This window comes from Brachycentrus maculatus, unplaced genomic scaffold (assembly GCF_059751285.1).
Source record: "Brachycentrus maculatus isolate JH-2025_06_01 unplaced genomic scaffold, ASM5975128v1 h1tg000001l, whole genome shotgun sequence".
Classification (NCBI taxonomy): Eukaryota; Metazoa; Arthropoda; class Insecta; order Trichoptera; family Brachycentridae; genus Brachycentrus; species Brachycentrus maculatus.
Window position 1 is genome coordinate 855,657 of NW_028280756.1, and position 23,516 is coordinate 879,172.

Genomic DNA, 23,516 nt, shown 5'->3' on the forward strand with positions numbered 1-23,516 from the left:
AATAAATTGAATGTTTTTGAAGAAATTGCAAACCATTAAGGAATAAAACTCCATTCAAGTTGCGCCATCGCAGGGTTCTGCCGGTAATGAAGGCTAAAACGTCGCAGTTTCCTTTTCCTTCCCTGGGTTTTGATGCGATGTGGCATATAATAAAAAGTATTTCACTAGAAGCGGCAGTGAGCGTGTCAATTAAAACCTACCCCTAGGGAACACCCACCCTCTGGAATCCTAACATCATTCTCGTGCATTCAGTCTAGAGCGCAATAGGGGTACATACATACATTGGCAAGTGTACATACATTTTTAAATCAAATAATTTAATTACATAAACTGAAGATTTAAAATGAAAAATATTTAAAAACAAAGTTCAAAAAATATGTAAATATATTGTATAAACGAATTACATTTTAAAATAAATATTTAGTTATCAATATAACGTGATTATTCAAAATAAACCACCGTATTATTATTTAATAAAAAAAAATGTTCACATGGAACAGTTTTATGTCTTATTTTATTTTTAATTCCAACTCCTGTCATATTTCATATGCTTTTGTGGTACCTTGGACTGGTACCTGAAGCGGAGGGCTGATCACCTTTCCTTCATGTGTAAAAAAACGATCAAGATAACACTGCGTTTATATGACGCAGTGCCCTTTGCACCATTGGGGTGCGGATAGGGGTTTTATTATGTTTATTATATATATATATATTATATATATATATATATATATATATATATATATATATATATATATATATATATATATATATATATATATATATATATATATATATATATATATATATATATATATATATATATATATATATATATATATATATATATATATATATATATATATATATATATATATATATACATATATATATATATATATATATATTTAAATAAGTTGATTTATATCATTAAAACATTACTTTATCCATTACAGTGAGCAAAAGACAGGGAATAAAGTAAATAAGAAAATGTTTTATTAAAAAATACCCATTTTCTAAATGAAAGTATTTAAATAAAGTCAAATGATTACATCTATTAATTTGAAATTGTAATTTCCTGTAATTCAAAAATAAAACTGAACTCGAGTTAAGCAAACAGAGCTTAAGGCTGAAGTTAAACCGGTTCCGGTAGTGAAACTATCAAACTTTTATTACATTATCTGTTTGTAGACTTTACACGATATTGCAAAAAATGTAATTTAGACTCCGTCGTTACGATGTGGATGTAGCTATAAGGGTTTTTGACCCAGTTTCTACTACACTACGTTTGATTCCATACTCCCAACCCTTTTTTTTTAAACGCATATTCACAGTCATTTAGAAAGAAACTCGGAGATTTATATGGCTCCGAGTAAAAATGTTAAATCAAACGCAGTTTCTCGGTTTCAAACACTATCCTTCAACTTAACGTTCTTTTCGTAAAGTCTTCAATGTGCATTTCTATTTCGGCCACAAACGCTCTGAATAAGGGAGTTATGGCAAGCTGTAAAAACCACCGGTGGTAACAATGAATGCTCGCAATTACAAATTGTACCCATCTTTCCCTCTTTTTCATTTTTTTTGCATTCTTATAGTTTTTCTTGTTAGCCTGTTTATGAATAACGCAATGTGTTTTTGAAAGTAAAACAACGAAATAATATTGAAATTACTAATAGAATAAAATTTATTCGGATTTTAATGTTGGCATTGTCCTTTACTTGTGATAGTTACTTTTACATGAGATAAATGCTGTTAGAAATATAAGCAGAGGAAGCCAAGGAAACTTGGCATTATCAACTATATATTTCAAATTATTGAAAATGAGTCATGTCAGTAGTTGGATCAGATCAGTAGTAAGGTCTCCTGACCTGACTTCTTTTAAGTACAATATTTGAAATTCTTGATTATTTAAGTTTTTGGCGGTCTTTTTCTGCTCCTATTTTAAATTAAATCCACCTCATTAATTTTTTTACAGTTCGTTCCCCATTCATTCTTTCCACATGTACAAAACATCTCAATTGAAGTTAGATTCACTCCTCGTTTCACCATTCGAACACCTATGATTTATCGTTTTACCGCACATTCATCTAAAGTATCGCATTTCAACTATTTTTTTTTTTTGGAATCTGAGCCCACCATCCACCCGCAGCAGTTATAGAGTCCTGAGGGACTCTCTGTCAGCTGCACATAGAGGAAAATCTTCAAAATATTTCTGAAGAAATAAATATTGCTCTATTCAATTAATGAGGGGGGAGGAGGATGTACGGACAGAGCATTTCAACTGCATTGAGTTTACCTTCATCCCTCTTTTACCCACTCCATACTTCACTTTCATACGTTAGTTAGGCACCAGGACTGTTTTGAGTTCGCCGGTAGACTCTAACTGATTTCAGTGCACCATTCACTTTTCCTCCCAGCATTCGCAATCCTTATCGTTATCAATCTTTCCATCTCTTCAGAATAAACTTACTAAATACACAAAAAGAACTTTTTGAATAAACGGAGAAAACTCACTTTTTTTCAAAACTGGAGGAGAAAAAGAAGCAAAAAGCAAATCTTTTATTTTTGTCGATTACTACAGGTATATTTTTTGCATGGCGAGTATTGCCAGGAATATCTGCATACTGTAGAAGTGTTGTCTGCATATAAAAAATATTTTATTTAATAAATAAGGAATGTTTCGACGTTATATTTCGTTGCCATTTAAGCTGCCACTTCTCATTAGTTTGACAATTTTATCAAGTGTATTTAATACGTGCCCGCATTATTCATACAAATTAATTACTAGAACTGTCATGAGAGTTGAGCCAAGACATAGTTAAAGATTACTTGCAGAAATTTGGAGTAGGCACTATAGAGTTGATGGCACTATTTTAATACGGGGTATAATTTATCACGTGACCGCCAAGGATGAGAGTTTGGGGGAAGGGTGGGGTGAGGCATTAATACATCACCGTGTCGCTTGGAGACCATAAAGATATGCAACGTGGAGATCTTCATACCGCCCTGTATATTATAACTTGGAAATGATAAACATGTATTATCAACCATTTTACATATATCTCATTGGCGATGATTTTTATAATGTTTTCTACTAATGATTAAACGAAATATAGCTACGATCATTCGAAAAATCACATTTTTTATTATTTTTATCAATATTTTAACCATATTGATTTCAAATTAACTTTCCAACATTTACTAATTAATAATTAATGTTATTAATAAAACTCCTAGTGCACGGAAACTGCATTAGTCAATAGAGTGTTATCTTGACAGTACAAAATGAATTTGATATTTAATTATTTATATTTTTCATAAAAAATATATATTTTAATCGGAGTTCTTCTTAAGCCCGAGATATAAATTTAATAATCAAGTTAAATTTTAAATAAATATATTTGAAATATCAAACGAGTACTTACAATATTTTTTTAGAAAAACATGTATCCATTAAATTTTCAAAAAATATAAATAACCTTGATATATATTTTTGGAAGTGTTTCATTACATTTCGCTTCATAAAACTGTATTTGATAATGATGCGGAACGCATCAAAATATGTAGTAACTACTAATTATTATTTTTTAAATCCCATTTTTTACGTTTGTATCGGTGTGATATTTTATCAATGATCCAGTCAGCTAATTTTAAAATAATAACGGTGAAGCCTTTTTAGGTCAATACGTTTACTTTTCAATAAATATATAGAATATAAAGTTATATGGAATTTCAAAGTAACGATAATACCTATCTTTAAAAACATGCAATTTTATGGTTGAGAGAAACGCCATGATTTATTCTCGGAACCGTATCCGTTATCAGTTTAAGGTTAATTGTTTTTTTGGCTGCTGCCCCCGAGGCTTCTTGTGAAATTTACGTCGACGTTTCAACTAAAGTCGAATAACTCATACATTATGGATTATGAACTAGAATCTTGACAATTTATTAGACTCGTGAAAAAATAATAAACTTTATTGAATGTGATGTATGTGCAAAATATTTACTGTAAAACGATTTTGATAATTTTTATTTTTTTGGAAATGAAAACTGATAAGCAATATTCATCACGAGTCTTTGCTTTATTATATTAGCAAAATTTTAACCACATTATTTGACCAGGGGAGTCAACAATAATAGTAAATTTGTTTTAATATGCTAAACAAGTTTTTTCTGGGACAGAATACTATAAAGTGGACAGAATATTCTTTAAAAATCACTAGTTAATATGAATTTCTCTTTTAATTATCGTGTGAGATTTGAATTTTTAATTTTATTTATTGATTATTCGAAGATGCATGCAATTACTTGTTCCAACTTGTGCGACATATATGTGCGAATTGTGTGAAATTTAAAATTCTTCTAATCTTTATCTGCACCTAAACTAAACGCGCTAATCATTACAGCGCGAAGGCGGACTAAAACTGAGAAATTAAAAATAAATGGGATTTATTGAACGGTATAAACGGTAGACTTCATACTTTTTAATGCAAGTTTAATTAAAAATATTGTCGAAATGTACATAAAAGGTGATTTAATCAATAATAGCATGATTGTGAAATGCTATCCATTTAATTGTGTGTTTAAAATGGCTGACGGGTATTTCCGGAATAGTAAAGTTAAGGGTGGATTTAAAGTATCACGCGGGTGCTGTGTGAGTGCGCATTGTTGGGGAAGTAGGCTGGAACCCGCTTCGGGCGTCGTGCGGGTATAGGCTATGGGCGAATAGGCACTATAGGCGCGCAGCAATCTAGGCAGCCGTTTGAAAAACTTCCGAACCCTCCCAGGCCAGCTACACGATGCATAAATCATACAAATATGGCTTAACGTCGGTACGGCGTCGGACGGACGGATCGGAAATTTCCCCGACGCACCCAAGTGTGAACTCAGCCTTTTTACGCTTATGATTTAAGCGCCCAAATCCTTGTATTTTAACGTAAATTTATATCTACATATCATCGCTAATCGCCGCCGCGCTTCGTGTCCTAGCTAACGCAAGAGATAGATGGCGATCGTACCTACGCTCGGTCTTCGTAATTTACAATTTATCATGTTATAATATGATATAAGCGTATGTTGAAAAATGATTTATTTTAGAATTTTAAATATTTAAATGTATATTAAAAAAACCTTCATCATACTTTCTAAATAACCTAATGCAATACAGTTTTATTTAACAGAATAACTTTTAAAAAAAAAACAAGTTATTTCAAATTATTTTTTGACATCTCATCAAAGATGAAGAAGAAGATGGAAGTCTGGGTATTTACGGGGCTTACGACCGTCATAGGCTGGTTTGAGTGATCACTTTACACACGTGTAACATTCACCAATTCTACCCATTATTGACAACCACACTACTCAAATTCTTGGAAGTTCTATATATATGAACCAATTTAGAAACCTTGTTCATGAATCACTAAAACTTCACTAGAGACATCTATTGGTGAGATGTAAAGAAGCTTTTTATTAAGCAGAAACTCTTATATTAGTATGTGAGATCCGAATCCCGGATTATAATCACACACATGAGAAACGCCAGAAAATACCATTTTCATTTTTATTATTAAGTTTATAATTTGACCAGATAATTTATTTACAACATTTTGAGTGTGTCCAAATACTTGTTCACAAAATCTGGATTATAAGCCCCGTAAATACCCAGACTTCCATCTTCTTCTTCATCTTTGATGAGATGTCAAAAAATAATATGAAAATAACTCCTGTAATTGGAGATAATCCAGATTTTGTGAACAAGTATTTGGACACACTCAAAATGTTGTAAATAAATTATCTGGTCAAATTAAAAGCTTAATAATAAAAATGAAAATGGTATTTTCTGGCGTTTCTCATGTGTGTGATTATAATCCGGGATTTGGATCTCACATACTAATATAAGAGTTTCTGCTTAGTAAAAAGCTTCTTTACATCTCACCAATAGATGTCTCTAGTGAAGTTCTAGTGATTCAAGAACAAGGTTTCTAAATTGGTTCATATATATAGAACTTCCAAGAATTTGAGTAGTGTGGTTGTCAATAATGGGTAGAATTGGTGAATGTTACACGTGTGTAAAGTGATCACTCAAACCAGCCTATGACGATCGTAAGCCCAGTAAATACCCAGACTTCCATCTTCTTCTTCATCTTTGATGAGATGTCAAAAAATAATATGAAAATAACTCCTGTAATTGGAGATAATCCAGATTTTGTGAACAAGTATTTGGACACACTCAAAATGTTGTAAGTTATTTCAAGCTTAAATAGATGCGATGTTGTGAGTATGTAGAATACTATATTATATTATAAAAATATTTTATTTACGATTTCGTAAAAAAAAACAAAACAAAATAAACTCTTGTGGATTATTTTAATAAGAAATGAACCTTCAGACTAATGGGCTGTTTAATTTTAATTTAATAAATTTAATATCAAAATAAAATTAAAAAATAGTGTTTTTATTTGAAAAAAGGGTAATTTATCAAGTTGACAATACGATATGAACTCCACGTAGGAATGATAAAATGACGTAATATTCTCCTATTTTTTTATTAATTCCTAATTTTAAATTATGTATGAATGAACTTAATATAATAAAAACTAATTTCATATTAATGATATCTTGTATGAAAATGCGCAAGGGAAAAAATGACAAAAAACATAAAAAAATGAACTTGGGATCAAAATTTTCCACAAGCCACGTTGAAAAAATATTGAATTTCTGATTTTCAAAAGAAATTCATGCATTAAAGACACCTGCCGTTGGCTAAATGAGGAACTCATTTCAGCATTTAGGGCGAGGTATTAAATAACATTGAACACTATGTAGAGGTGTAGTTTTTTCGTAAGGTATATCGAAGTTACAAAAACTGTATAAATATTGTCATCTTTTGAGCATAGTTTAAATTTTATTTAAGAAAATTTAAAAATCTATATAATATCGTTTACATCCGTATGTTTAGTGATGCGCTCGTTTTTTTCAAAACCATTCATAATTTTAAAGAAGTGTTTCATGGGGACATTCTACAGAAACAAATATGAAAATGGTACAAAATCTACACTTTTCTATAGTTGTGTATATAATGTATTAAAATAGATCAAAAAGGTACAAAAACTCCTTAGAGACCAAAAAAACACTTAAGGCGACTTGATAGGTCTTCAAAAAAATGTGTTTGCGTATATGAATATATGTACTTATGTATAATTACGTATTTTTTCCATACCCAGTCACTGGTCAAATAAGATTTATATAGAAAAAAAACACTCAAAAATATTTTATTTATTTTATTTTATTTATTTTTTTTTACAAAAATACATTTTTGAAATACAAAATAGGTAAATATACAGAACATCTTATATATAACGTTTCTACCTCTCTAATAAAGTAGATACTTGTGTTTAGAGAGGGAGTTCGTTTCACATTTATTTTTATTTTTTTTATAAACTAAGTAAATTAAAACAAAGTAAATTAAAATTAAAAATAAAAAATTAACAAGGTAAATTAAAAATTAAAAATAAACATTCTTTGGTATGGAGTCTAGGAAGGGGTGAGAGGTATAATAACACTTTTGTAATCATATATCATGTCAATCATAATCATACATTGTCCGCCCCCGTAGTGTAACGCTCGGCTACCGTTCTGGAGGTCCCGGGTTCGATTCCCAACGGGGGTAAAATAAATATAAGTGATTTTTTCATTGTCATATTTATTCAATATTACCCTGGACTGGTGCCTGAAGCAGAGGGCTGATCACCTTTCCTTCATGTGTAAAAGATCAACGCGTTTATATGACGCAGTGCCCTATGCACCATTGGGGTGCGGATAAGGGTTTTATTATTATTATTAATCATACATTGTTTTTGTAAAAATTTTATGCAGGTCGACCGGTTTCGAACTATTTTTTTCAGGTTACGCGAAGACTAAAAATGACATTAAATGAACAACAAATGTGAGTTTTTGTTATCGTGAAATTAAAATTATTTTACTTTTACAATACATACATTATTTATCAAGTGAAATATTCGATTGATTCGGATGTTTTTTGTTGTTTTCTCTAGCTTTCTAGATAGCAATTGCCCGTAAGGTAAAAAGAGTAATTTGAGTATCAGTAGACTTGAGCTCATAAAGAATTCATGATGCACGGAGCAGTGTGCATGGGATCCCTGATTTATGAAGATTGTACTTTTACTGCAGTTGCTCAAGGAACCTCTATACTTCGGATACGTTGCTTCACGAAGTTCTCGTAATAATTGAACAAAGACAACTGCACTTTCTAACCACCTACTACTCTCTAAAAAAGTTGAATTAACGACTTTCTCGATCAGGGTTTATCGGATAGTTATTTTTATAGCCTTGAAGATAAAAAAAATCGGGAGAGCGATCACTTGTTTATTTAATATCATAATTAACCTAATGTAGAAAAATGTGCTTTTAATCCATAAAATCTCTTAACTTAAATTAGTTGAACTAAAAATAAGGCAGAAAATTTTAAATAAAATTCACAATTTTTCATGATTCAAAAATACAGAAAGAAAAATATTTTCCCTTAAAATATTTTCAAAAACTACTTATTTATTAGATTAACCTATATAAATTATATTATTTGTGCAATAAATTAACATTCATGAAATTGATCGTATTTTGATGTATGGATGTATGGATGTGAAGGAGGCGAGGAGTGTATGTTGGGACAGATGAGTGTGGCGTTCCATCCTCTCTGCCTACCCCTGCGGGGAAACGGCGTGATGATAGTAGTAGTAGTAGTAGTATTTTGAGTATATTCAAAATTTCAAAACAAAATAGCGGGATTTTTTTCCCCTAATGATAAATATATTTCAAGCTAGCTTTTCGTAAGCGTTGAAGTCTAGATATTAATTGTGTTGGTTTAAGTAATTACCTTACAGACGACATAACATTCACCATTCTGCCGACTGTTGACAACCATATTACACTTATCTCAATAGTTGTAAATATCAATAACTCTTTCACCATACTTGATTAAGCTATGTTTTTGTCGGTCTTTCTGTGCTCCGATTTTCAACTACATTTGCCTCATACATTTGTTTTTTCTATTCTATTCTCACTCAATAGTTTCACACATCCAAACTATTTCAACACACGTTTCTTCATTTTATCGATAATGCTTATCTCAACCTTGCATATTTTCCTTATTTCGCCATCCAAATATGTATCATACATTCCTGCACTTTTCATAAATAAGCATGTTTAAAGGAAGGAAAAAAAAACTTATTCAAACCTTGTATGAAACTCAAATATCTACTTTGTTGATGTTTTCGCAAATGTTGATACACGAATAACACTTACGAATATCCAGACGTAACCACCAAACATTTATTCAGTGGGATAAAAAGTTTTAATGTATTTCGCCTTGAATGGTAATCAGGACACACGGCCACCGCTAACATGTTGAGGAGAGAGAATCCTTTTTATAGTTCTCCATTTAAGGCCTTTGTTTCATCCTCTGCGCCTATTTTTATCATATTTTCTTATGAATATTAAAACCCGCCCTTTTAAGGTGTAAATTCAACTATTGCAAAAAGTCTTTACTCGTTCGCATAGAGTTAAAATTAAATTTGCTATGAAATCGTGTTATTATACATGTATACGTATATGTATGCATGTATGTGTGATTATAATACATACACATACATATATTTTTTATTAATAAAAGGCTTATCTCTTATCATCATTTAGTGCTTTGAAAATTATTTTTCACTGGGAGCTGGTCATGTATTTAAAAAAAAGAAAATCAGTCTAATTCGGTCCATTAAATTCTGTTGCATATTTTGTTGACATATTTTTAAAGTGGGTTAAATTGCAAATTTTGTTGCAATAAACTTCTTTTAACCCTTACCTAGCCTAGTGGTGCATAAGGCACTGTGAATCGTATTGACGCAGTGTTATATTGATCGTACATAAATAAAGGTAAGGTAGGAATACTTGATTGCTGGCGATTACAATAAACGTACCCAAGAAACGTGAAACGATGTTATCTCATTTTCATATTTTTTTCGAAATTGAAAAATAAAAATATATTTCGCATTTTTATCCAAATAATAAATTAAATGTGAGAAAAAAAAAAAACGAAAATGTACTGCCTGGATTGTAAGCATGGCTTTAAAGGGGTGGATATAGAGAGAGTAAATAAAGTTTAATACATATTTTTACATTTATAGTTCCAGGAGGTACCGGGATATCAGCACAATAATCTTGCGGAGCTATTACGTGGATTGTGAATAAGCTGGAATATTTTAGTACCATCGCCTTCCCGCCAGAATTTGGGGATAGATAAGGCAATCGGTACCCAGGGATAGCGGGGTGTCGCATACATCTAAGATATTACCACACTTAAAATCGCACGTGGTTCTGTGCGGAGATAACACTACCTTACCTGAGTATTAAATAATATTAAAAAATAAACTGATTTAATCTCGGCGTTTAAATATAGTTACATTCTTATTTTTTTGCTACGTATGTGAATTTCTGTATTTAAAAAATAAATTAAACATTAAATTAAGTCTTTTTTAGATAGTATTTCCGAAAGTATGCATATCTCAACATATTACAAAATACGAGTACATATGTGCGTATAATACATTATTTTCAAATAAAAATCATACCATTAACAACTTTAATAACATTAACAACTTTTGCTAGTCTGTTTTTTCTTTGTTAGGTTAGGTTAGGTTAGATTTTATTAATCACATAAATAATGTTTGAATAAATACTTACAATAAACCAGAGTTTTAGAATATGTATGTACATTTGGTATCTATGTACATGTTTATACAACATATTATTAAAAATAACTAATATATTTTTACAACAGCTTAAAAGTAGATATTGTAATATACAAAGCTGGAAATGAAGAAAGTTATGCAATAGTAATGGCAAATAAACTCCACCGGGATATAACAAAATATAGGAGAAGAAACCACGAGACATGTGTACATGTACTTTGTAAGTACACAAAGGTATTATTACATATTGCTTGTTACAAATGTACCATTGTCGAGTTTGTTCGACAACTGATTCCTAAAATATCTCGGAGCTTTTGAAACCGTTTCAAAGGCCGTAAGAGGATTTCGTCTTGCCTTGATTTAAAACCCTATGCAAATGTCGTTTGTAACATTTATTATGAAGGTATTTTGAAAACGCTTTGAAAGCTTTTGTCGTGAATTCCGAAAGTCACTAAAGGCTTCTAACTCTTCTTTTCCGCCTCGTCTTCATCTCCCACTCATAAAAAATCGACTGAATAAGTTATTTCAAGTCGGTCGTATTACGCCACTTTTAAGTCAATCGAATTAATGCATTTATACAAGGTATCTTATCATTAAATCAGACTTCCAGGAACATTGATATCTCAACAAAGATGAAAAATAGTATGTTAATGTATGAGTCTTGGAATTTACAAGGATTACGACCTGTAAAACACTAGTTTAATTGAGCACTTTATACAAGTCAAACATTAATCATTTTACCCATGGTTGACAATCACAGCACTCAAATGTCGGAAGTTGTATTTATGTTTCAATAAACACATTATTTCTATTTATATACGATAAAATAATCTTTTATAGAATTTAAATAGAGGTTTAGTATTTAGTGATCGATTTGTATTATAGAATAAAAAAATTTTACCAATAAATAATGTGAAATACAAAGAAATGTGTCATATTTGCTTATTGCTAGTACATACAAATATTAACTTAAATAGAATGAATTGTTTCAGCAGTCCTCTTTGTTTATTTGTCTTGGAAAAGTAAGTAAACGACCGCATCTGTTTTTCCTTTAGTATGCCGAGTACGTGAGCTACAATAATTTAGGCTCGCCTTTCTCAAAACAAACATTAAAGCTAACATTTACTTAATTATTGTGATAGTCCATTACGGAGTCTCTCTGGTGTTAGAACAAATGAAAATTCAGTGTACTGCAATAAATTTCTTAAATGTGGACTAAACTATAAGCCAAACAAATTACTAAACAAAATAGTTTTTTTTTAAATATGCTGAAAAAATACGTCTTGTTGATTTATTTCAGCGATCCTTTTTTATAATATCAGCTACTAAAACATACTTATTAGACATATTTTATCATCACAAAAAAATCTGAAATTCAATTAAATGTCATAACAATAACACACCTACTTACAGTATTGAAAAAAAACCTTTATTTATTTTCTTAAGTAATTGTCATATTAACCTTTCCCATACTGATCATCCAAAAATTACACGTTGTCCGAAGGGGGTACCAAAAGACCCCAGTTTATATTTGTATGGAAATCTTAGTACACAGCTCACAGCAAGTACCAACTCGCTGGCAACTGAGTCAAAGATGCCACGTTCGTCCCAACGTGCCGTCAACCAGTGACTGAACGCAGCCATTCAATAAGCGAGATGCCGAAAATCGGATCAAATGAAATTAGAGTACTTCATTTATCTCGCTCTCTCTTATAGTAGTACCACACATATTAGAGTGAAAGAAAGAATATGTCACTAGTTGATAAAAAATTAACGTACTTATATATATAATAATATAGATCTCGTGGCATTGACTGCTTGTGCTTTTTATTCAAAAACCAATTTTTTAAACACTTAGTAATTTGAAACTTCAAAAAATAAGGGATAATTTTCCTAAGTTGACAAAAATTATGGAGTAAGAAGTTCTTTATTGTGCTTAAGTTATCGAATAAAAATAAAAATATGGGAGACATCAATTCTTCTGTTCGAGTCAGCTAGATTAATTGATAAATAACCAATTTGGACTGAGTGGTTGCCATTTAGTGTTTTCGGTATTTTGTTTAATTTAAACTTGCAAAATAAAACAAACGGATAAAATGCTGAACAATAAAACTACAAAGCTTTACCAGAGGTAAATTTAAAATAAATTTCGACAGCACAAAAGCTCGATTAATTTTTTTAAAGTCTTTTTTTATTTTCAAACGCATCAAATTACAGTGCTGAATTTTCATTTTGAAATCCTTACCCCTCTCCATCCATCCGTCTAGTGTTTATCTGGCCGTTATGTGCACATGACCGTGAGTTAGCATTGCTGACCGGACTTATTCTGAATATGTATATGAAAAGCCATAAATCCAAATGGTGTGATATACAATGAGCTTGCGTCATGAGATTTTGTACTCATCTTGTGGAACCCTGAACTCACTCTCATGTGAATAGGTAGATAACTTTGAATTTTATAGGAATATTTAAAAAAAAACATATATCATGACGATTTTAATAATAAATTTTCGGATTTTGAGTTTCGCCATTTTATTTAATTATTTGTATTTATTTCATGTTGTTATAAAAAAAGTTACATAATTTAATAAATGGAAATGAAGCATGGAGATGGAAAAAGAAGGATAAAAGTGTACTGAATGCAGTCAAAATGCGATCCCTCAGACGAATGTGCGGCAACACGTTGTACGATAGATGTTCGAATGGTGAAATAAGGAAATAATGCAAAGGTGAGATAAGCGTTGTGGATAAAAGTGTGAAAGGTTTGGGCATATGGAACGAATGAGTGAGCAAAGTTCCATAAAACAAATAAACGAAGCGGAAGTAGTTAGAAAAAGGAGCAAAGGAAGATTGAGTAAAACTTGGGATGATCAGGTATGTCGAATACTCAAAAGCGGTCAGGTCATAATAAATAGAGTCGAAGTAATCGGCGAGTATGATTGAGCATGTATATGTGCGTTCCATTCTCTCTGTCTACCCCTGTGAGGAAGTGGCGTGATAGTTAGAAAGTAATATTTTTTTAATTGAAGCAATATTTTGAGAAACATATTACTAAAATGTTAGAATTTCCGATGAGAAGAGAGGATAACCAAAACAGTGACTATGTTTCTAAAAAAATATAGAAATATCGTTAAAAATTGATGTTTCAAATTTTGTATTTTAATATTATGAAAACACCAACAAGATTTTGAAGAAATATGCTTGCCGGATCTTGCCGGTACTAGGTGTATGTAGGTACAGGTTTTAAATTTGGGTACGTTTACTTTGTCGTGTATATTAAATTATGCGTAAGAAAGCGGAATATTATTTTAGCCTAAAAGAAAAATTTCTCGTGTTTGAGTATAAAAAGCATGTTGAATTAATAATGAGCAGCTTTTTATTCGGAAGAGTGCCCCGGGTTTCAAAAATATGCCCCTTTATGGACACTTACAAGGCCTACTCGTACAATAATAGGTACTCACTTACCTACTTGCGTTCATGACATGCGGGAATTTTCGTCAACCGCAATTGGTCTGAATAAGATATCGTAAACAAAATTTTAAAATAATGTGCAAATATCCAGAAATATGTTTTTCTTTATGATGATTAATATTTTTTTCAACAATTAAAAAATAGTTGGGTAATTTATCCTAAATTAAACAAAAAAACACGTGACGTATTCACATACAAATAAATAAATGAAGAATTCAATCCAATCAACCTAATTTAATTTTGGATAAATAACCCAACAATTCAATATGGAATTCTACCAACTGTCTGCAGTTACAATAAATAAATATGTATTTACCATCAATCAAGAAACCAGTAAATAGTTTTTTTTATAATAATAATATTTTAATCATTATTTTGTGGTTGGTTTTTATATATTTTTCACAAAAATGTTAGGATTTTTATGTTTTGTATGTCAGATCTCAGCCTTTATTGCATGTTATTCTGTAATCCTCAGTGCATATTGGTTCTCAGGTCGACTAAAAACGCATGTGATTAACATTGTGTGTGGTTACAAGTAAGTGTATGTGAATAGTGAAAATGTACGTCTCGAAACTCGTAACCATAAATCTCGGTGAGTGGACATATATAATATCTAATAACATATTTGAAAAAAAAATGGTAATAATACATTTTTTATCTGTATCCAGTTTTGGTAACATTTCATATTTTTTTACACCTTATTATATTACTTAACGTTTTGTTATTTTCTCATATTTTATGATATTACATCATTATGTTATTATATCTCATTTTTTATGATCAAAATTTTATTAATCTTTATGGTATAAATGTATGAATATTGTATAGGTTATCTAATATAAAAAATAATTTCATGTTCGATCATGCAAAAATAAAATATTATTTAAATATTGACCAAATTTAAATAAAAAAATTGAAGAACTTAAAAATCATAATCTTTGCCTATAATGTGTTCATATGATTATGTATGTTTACATAAATGCCTAAATAATTTGATTCTGTTTGGAACGGGTAAGCATATTTAAACAGAAACAGTATTTCAGCGACACCAATATTCACTTGAAGTATCTACAAATATGCATATATACGTATTAGTAAATGTAAATTGTAGTTACATTATATTTTGAAGAAGAAGAAAACGCAGGGTTTTCTGTAGTGACGCAACCGCATTTTGTTTTATGGTTGTTTCACACACATTTGAGATGATATTTATATCGCCGAACAACCATAATCGCAAACGCAATCGTAACATGGATAAAAGTGGGTCATAATTCAGCCCGATATTGATCAGTGTGCCTTTTCTTCGATACTAGTCGTATATCCACAAATCGCCTTCCACCTGTTGTCTCGATACACAATCTGGATCTGTGCGTTCTGTAGCCCTGGTATATAATCTGAATAAAATGCTAAAAGGTTCCACATGTATGTAGGTATGTTTTATATTTCGATGGATCGCAGCCCGCTCGCTAGATGCCGTTTGATTTCATATATCACGGATCACATCTCATTTGAATTTCATCGCGTTTCTGCGGTTATACACGCTGCAGTCGTTAGATCAAAGGATTCGAAACTAGATTGCATGGAATATTTTAGAATACAATGGCGTATCTTTTTTATATTTATTTTTCATATTCATCACTTTAATCACGTGTCATCCTATCATAAGGTGACAGTATTTAGCTGTAGGTACTTTGTGTGATCATCTTTTATTAAATCTACAACATTTTGAGTGTGTCCAAATACTTGTTCACAAAATCTGGATTATCTCCAATTACAGGAGTTATTTTCATATTATTTTTTGACATCTCATCAAAGATGAAGAAGAATATGGAAGTCTGGGCATTTACGGGGCTGACGACCGTCATAGGCTGGTTTAAGTGCTCACTTTACACACGTGTAACATTCACCAATTCTACCCATTATTGACAACCACATTACTCAAATTCTTGGAAGTTCCATATATATGAACCAATTTAGAAACCTTGTTCTTGAATCACTAGAACTTCACTAGAGACATCTATTGGTGGGATGTAAAGAAGCTTTTTACTAAGCAGAAACTCTTATATTAGTATGTGAGATCCGAATCCTGGATTATAATCACACACATGAGAAACGCCAGAAAATACCATTTTCATTTTTATTATTTAGCTTATAATTTGACCAGATAATTGATTTAATTATTTTACTAATTAATTTTATTAAATCGGTTTAATTATATTTTCAATATTAAATAAGGTAATTGGTAAATCAATCAAATTAAATTTCCGATATCTGCTCATTGTAGGAGGTATTTAAACATCTATAAAATTATGTTTTTCCTTTATGATGTAGACGAATATTTAAGCTCTTCATTTGTTTCACAGTGGTTGTGAACTTAAAACCCGACTCAAAAATAAAATATATGTAAACAATATGTAAAATATAGAACAAAAAAAAATTACCTATATCAATAAATATATCTACATATGCATAATGATTATACAATAATTAATTTAAACTTGCCATACAAAGTATTAAAGTTTTATCGATATCATTCAACTCGCGATTACTTAGGGGTAAACAGTTTGAAAGCTTCGAGTGATCAATGTTTCTAGAACATTACGTAATAATAAAACCTCTGTCTAAATTTTATTGTATTCGTCCGAATACGAGAAACTTCCATAAAAATCTGCATAATTTATGCAATCACAGTGAAAACTCTCCGGTGCACGTTTAGTGGAGAACCCACCCTTGTTTAGACTTCCGCACCACCCAGTATAATAAAATGAAACGTTATGGGAGCAGTTTTATTTTGCCCAGAGCTTGTATAAGTGAATCTTGCGAAAAGGTTTTCATTGTTTTATTCACTTATTCGCCTAACAAGTCCGCGTACATCTGAAGGCTTTCTGCACGACATGCACTTACGAGTAGGATGGGCGGTTTTGTACTATAGCGCAAATGGCATTCAGAACGGACGAAATAAAAACAATTTTACAAATTTTTACAAGTTTATCTGATCAAGATATTAAAAGTTTGATAAAAAATAAACATTTTACGTATATGCTTGGTATAAGTGAAAAAATCTTTTATTAAAAAAAAAAAGTAAAATCATTTTATTAAGTAACATAGTTATAGGGTTGATTTTTTGTATGAAATCGTTATATTCACGAAGCTATTGCGTTTTATTGATTTTAATAAATAAACGTAAAAAAGCTTTTATAATTACATTTAAGAAAAAAAAGCTCAAACGTAATTCGAAAGCCCTTCTCAGATATTTGTGAAACAGTGCTACCATTTGCTAATATATATACGCTAATGCTACAATCCGTCAACTAAAGTAATAATTTAACAGTTAAAGTAATTTTTTTTAGCAAATTACAGTTCTAAAAAAAACAATGTAAATTAGATGAATGATTAATGATGAATGTTAAAAAACACAATAAATTTCCCAAAATGTTAATAAAATATACTTATATCCTTTGATAAGCCACACTTTTTGCGAGTGAAAAAGTAGTGATTTGAATTATTATTATACGGACCTAGTTTAATTCCTGAAGCAGGGAAAAACAATTACACTTTTTACCATGGAATTTGTTATTAATATAACGTTAGTGGGATGAAAACATATTTATTGGATTGACACAAGATTTATTTACAATATATTAAGAAGAATTTAATCGGAATTTGTAATCATCATTAATTTAGATATTTTACGGTCTGAAGAATATGAATGTTGAATTAGCAGTATCTGATTTCTGGTTTCAATCCAGGTTTAAAGATTAATATTACAACTGAAGGAGAAAATCCGTAAATATGATTTGTTCAGTAATTTTTTAAGTATTAAATAATGAATTTCACAAATAAAATCGCACATTATAATAAAATATTTTAAACCTAATAACTTTAATAGAATCTGAAACCAAATAGCTACCAATTGTTTGAAAAAAATTGCATCGTATTAAATAAAGCGTTGCAATGGAACGTGCAGCAGAACACATTTGCATGTCAAAAAACAAAGGCCATTATTTTAAATGTACACAAACATTTCCATAACGCGATGCGGATGAATAATAACCAGCATCAATAAAGCTCAAAATCCTAAATCAAGGGAAATACACGTCATTACGTTTCAACGCATATTGGAACTGAACTACTATACACGACGCGTGAAGTAATCTCACCCTAAAGAATTCCTCTAGGGGATGAAGTCATTCCGTCAATACATCATCACTGAGATATGGCGCAGGGAGAGTCACCCCCATATTTCGACTTTTTCCTCCGCGACTCACTGGCTGCGTTCATCTCTTTGGTCCCGGACGGGGAGCTTCGCGATTTGGGTAAATGCTTGTGAAATTGTTCGAGTTTTATTATAATCGCCCTAAGCACCGAGAAAATAGACGTATTTTTAAAATTGGATTCTAAAATAGAGAACACTGTTATAATATATACATATATTTAAATATATATATATATATATATATATATATATATATATATATATATATATATATATATATATATATATATATATATATATATATATATATATATATATATATATATATATATATATATATATATATATATATATATATATATATATATATATATATATATTTATATATATATATATATATATATATATATATATATATATATATATATATATATATATATATATATATAAAATATATATATATATATATATATATATATATATATATATATATATATATATATATATATATATATATATAAATATATATCCCTTTATTTAAAATTGCCTACGAAAGTCATTATGTAAAAAGCAATAATTTTGAGTATTTTTACAAAAAATCTATTAAATTTATAATTTTTCTGGATAATAGATTTTACGTTTTCATTTGAAGCATTCATACAACTTTTTGAAGTTCGAGTAATGGTATAGTCGAAAATGGGTAGTCAAAAATAATACACAATATAAAACATGATCACCCAAACCAATCAATAATAGGCCTGAAGCTTAGTTCCTAGACAGTAAAAAGTGAAATGCAGATATTTACGTAGTTGATTTTGTTTGACTGGCATAAAAGAAAGACATAGACTTTTCTTCGAAATCAATTTTAAAATAATAATATACCTTCAAGAGGTACTTGAGCATATTTACATACCCACACTTAGAATAAAACTATTGCTCTATGTTCGTTTCGCAATATCATTTTAGGAATGTCATAATATAATCCGCTTAGTCCAAAACACCCAGAGTTATGGGTAATGTGAATGCAATTGGTACATATGCCAAATACCAAAATGAAGAAGCGCGTATAATGCACATAAGGGAGAGGAAACGAAATGCAATTATTCTTCGTTCAATCATCGCTGTTTTAGATAAAATGACGTGACGGGATGCGTTTGTATGCAAATAAATGCATAGCTCAATATTTTATATAAATACATCTGCAGGGGTAGATTCTCGATTTCCTTCTAACACATATAGCGCAGGAAACTTACACGTGTGTAATTGAAAGATGGATGAGAGATTTTTTATTATTATTTTGCACAATGAAATTTTTCACCCGCTTCGGTGCACTCCCCCACTGCGGCGAGAGTCAAGAGAATTGGAGGGAAATGTGAAGGGAAGAAGTATTGTAGGAAGTGGAAGCAGAAAGACCTTTAGACGAGGGGAGGAAGCGCTTCCTGTAATGAACTTTTGCGACGATTAGGGAGGAATGTAGTAAAAATCATTTTGGTTGATAAATCTTTTGGGTGATTAACGCCACAAGTTGGAAGATAGCGAGGTACAAAGGAATGTAATTCCATCTCATAAAATAATTTTCGCTTGAATTGTGGGGTATAAATAAATGCAAAACTGCCAGTGTCCAATGTTTTAATTTTTATGCCGAGCTAGAATTTTTTTTCAGCTACGCCCGTGGTTCGTGTGGTTTTATTTCATTATTGATTGATTTATTATAGCTTATGGCTAAATGTTTTTTTCACAGTCATTTTATTTTGAAATTTAAGAACAAAAAAAGTAATCAGAAATCTTAAAAAGCTTATAAATATGAACAAAAAAGCTTCCAAATAAATAAAAAATGTGTTTCTTTGTAAAAGTAACTGATAAAATGTTTATTTTCATTTAAAAGTAAAAAAAATATATCAAAATTAAAACTTTGCATGTAAATTTAATAAGAAATTAGAATATTTTCAAAAGGATTAACGTAAAACTTCGTCAATAAGTAAAATGTAATTCAATGAAGACCTCACACATATTATTAAGAAAGAAATTTTATAAACGATTTACATAATACTTTGTCAATAAGTAACACGTATTTCAATGAAGACTTCCGCCAACTCCCCTCTAAAGCGCTCGGCTTGGTGTGAAACCAGTCAAGTTATGGTGAGGAGAGATGTCACGATTCGTCCCGTTCTCGTCTCCTTGTTGTGCAAATACTTCTCAGCTTTCTGTTTTCATATTGTCGACTTGTTTATTTAGTGTCGTGCAACCAATTATCAAGTCAAAAGGGTTGGCCACGCCGGGATGCTGGATAAATAACGCCAGATAAGGTCGCTTCAGGAGGTGCAGGTGAGGTGCGCATCGACAGAGAGCAGCCAAAAGGATCACATTATTGTATTTTATATTTAATATACATACTATTTAAAAAATAAATAAAAACTAGTATAATACTACTTAATGAGTTTTATTTCATTACACACAAGTTTCGAAAACTACAGTTGTTTTAATCTACAGGTGAGTAGTAAGACTAACAAGCAAAAAAAAAACAGATATATGAGTATGTAGAGATTTTAAAGATAATCAGTTGATTTACATACACTAAAATTATTATTTTCTGTTACAATTAAGGTCATAAATATTTGAATAAAGTCATGAATAATTTAGAAATATGTACATTTTTTTTAAATTCTGATAAAACGTTTATTAATAATAAACATTTTTTTTTAAATCGTCACCATTATTATCTATGTTTCTTTTTACAAAAAGTACCGTACCTTATACACCCCCCTTCTCATTTATTACCCTACCAACTTCTATATACTAATACAACAACAATTTTTCTTTTGCTCGTCAGCTTTTATTATTTACCTGTAGATGAAAACGACTGTAGTTTTCGAAACTAGTCGTGTGTAATGAAATAAAACTCTTTAAGTGGTAATTTTCAAATATGATTTTTTTTAAATATAATGTTCACAAAGTTGATGTAGCATCAATAAATGATATATTGAAAAAAGTAAAAACACTTTTCTTGCATAAATCTTATCTGGTAGTTATTTCACATACACACCGCGATTCTCTTAGAAGTTTATACAGCTGTTACTTTAAAATAAAAAGTTCCACATTAGAGATTTTGCTATAATAACATATTTTAATTGAAATTAATTTTCTTGTATTCTTTGAGTCTCTCATCTTATATATAAAAATAAATTTAAAAAAGTTGAATAAAATCAGTAACCCTGCTATCATAAACTTTATCATACAAATATAAGGAATGTACTTTCAAAGAGTAGTCAAATTTGTAAAAATGTTTTTCCACTATATTTTCCAGTATATTTTTGGTAAGAGTTACGTGTACGTATTGAGTTTGGGATTTGTTATTCATTTTTATATTTGAAAAATGGTTGTGTTAATTTCTTTGCAGAATTGTATGTTTTATTATTTCTTTATGATTTTGAATATGATGAAAAGGAAAAATTAATGTAAATTATAATATTTAAAATGGAAGCAGAGCCCCTATGAAACTGTGGCACTTTTAATTAGATTTATTTTATAAAAAAATTGTTTTTCATTTTTCTTTTTTTGACCACGGTCACTCCTATTTTTATAAAGCCCAAAAGTATTCCTGCAAAACACAGTGTCACCGAAACTAGTCGTAATTATACTCAAAGCAAAGTAGAGAAAAACATTGTTTTTTTTGTAAACATTTAAAATTATTTTTTTATCTGACTATACCATAAAAAATAAGATGCATCTCCCAGTATAACGGGAAATAATTTTACGAGTTCTTATTCACATTTATTATTTTAACAATAAAATCTAATTTTGTCACGGCTTTTCTTTTATTACGAGTATATTACCCATTACCCCTCCATAAAAAGTGTCACAGTAAAATATGTATTTATGCGAATAAACATAAAAATATTTACAACATAGAATGGTTAAAATGAAGAAAATGTTGTTCGTACATCCTTTTTTTGTAATATTACCCATGTTATAAATACACTCCATTCGTTTGCGAGATTTGTTATATTTTGATGATCTATGACATTAAACTATACTGTTAAAATGAATAATACGTTATATATGTATATATTAAGTACAAAAATCATATATGAATAATATGATTGATATGAACTGACCGAATGAACTGATTCGGTTTTTTAGAAAGGTAGGGATAATGATTTTTTAATGTTTTAAACTCAATTCTTATGATACAGCGTTACAATAGTTTTGAAGGAAAAGAAAAATTCGTAAGCTTTTTTTTTTTTTATTTTGATATAAGATCACACATTAAAAAGAACATTCAATCTAAAAATACCTTATTTAAAGGTGAAGTTTCTCTCATAAGGTGAAATATACAACTCAAATGAGTTTTATTTGACCTCTTTTGAACAAATAATAGCAATACAATATTAAAGAATTTTATACATTTTAGAAATATCGAAAATAAATATGAAAAAAATTCAAACAGCAACAGTGAACAAATCTCCACAGCGAAAAATATAGCATGTAAGAAAAGACGGGAAGAATCTTAATGTTTCATAATATAATATATTCATTATTATCCTTTATCGACAAGCCTCTTAAATTGAAGCATATTAAAAGATTTTAGTAAAGGTTGTGATGTTAATAACTACGTATAAAATTAACCTTCAAAGCTTTAATTTAGCGGTGCACCGTGGTAAAACACTTGTGCTATATATCCTGGTCATAAAGCTCATATAATCTGTCACGATATATCTATCCCGACTATGATCCGAGCCGGTTTTGAACTTACATTCCATTCTGTCCATTTAGCTAACATTTCAGCCATGAGAACTGTACTACTACGACACTGCATAATATCGAGGAGTCTTTGTTTTACGTTTTATTGTATTTATAATGGCAAATATGAAAAAAATTAAATTAAATACTTACATTATAATAATTTTATGTATTTTTTTATAGTCTCCATTTTATGACTTGAAATATTTTTTTAAAAATCTTGATAAAACTAAATTTTACATAATGTCAAGTTTTGAAACAAATGTCTTCTTATTTTGAAGAAATTGTCAAACTTTATAAAATTATGGAAATAGATATTAATTTTAAACAAA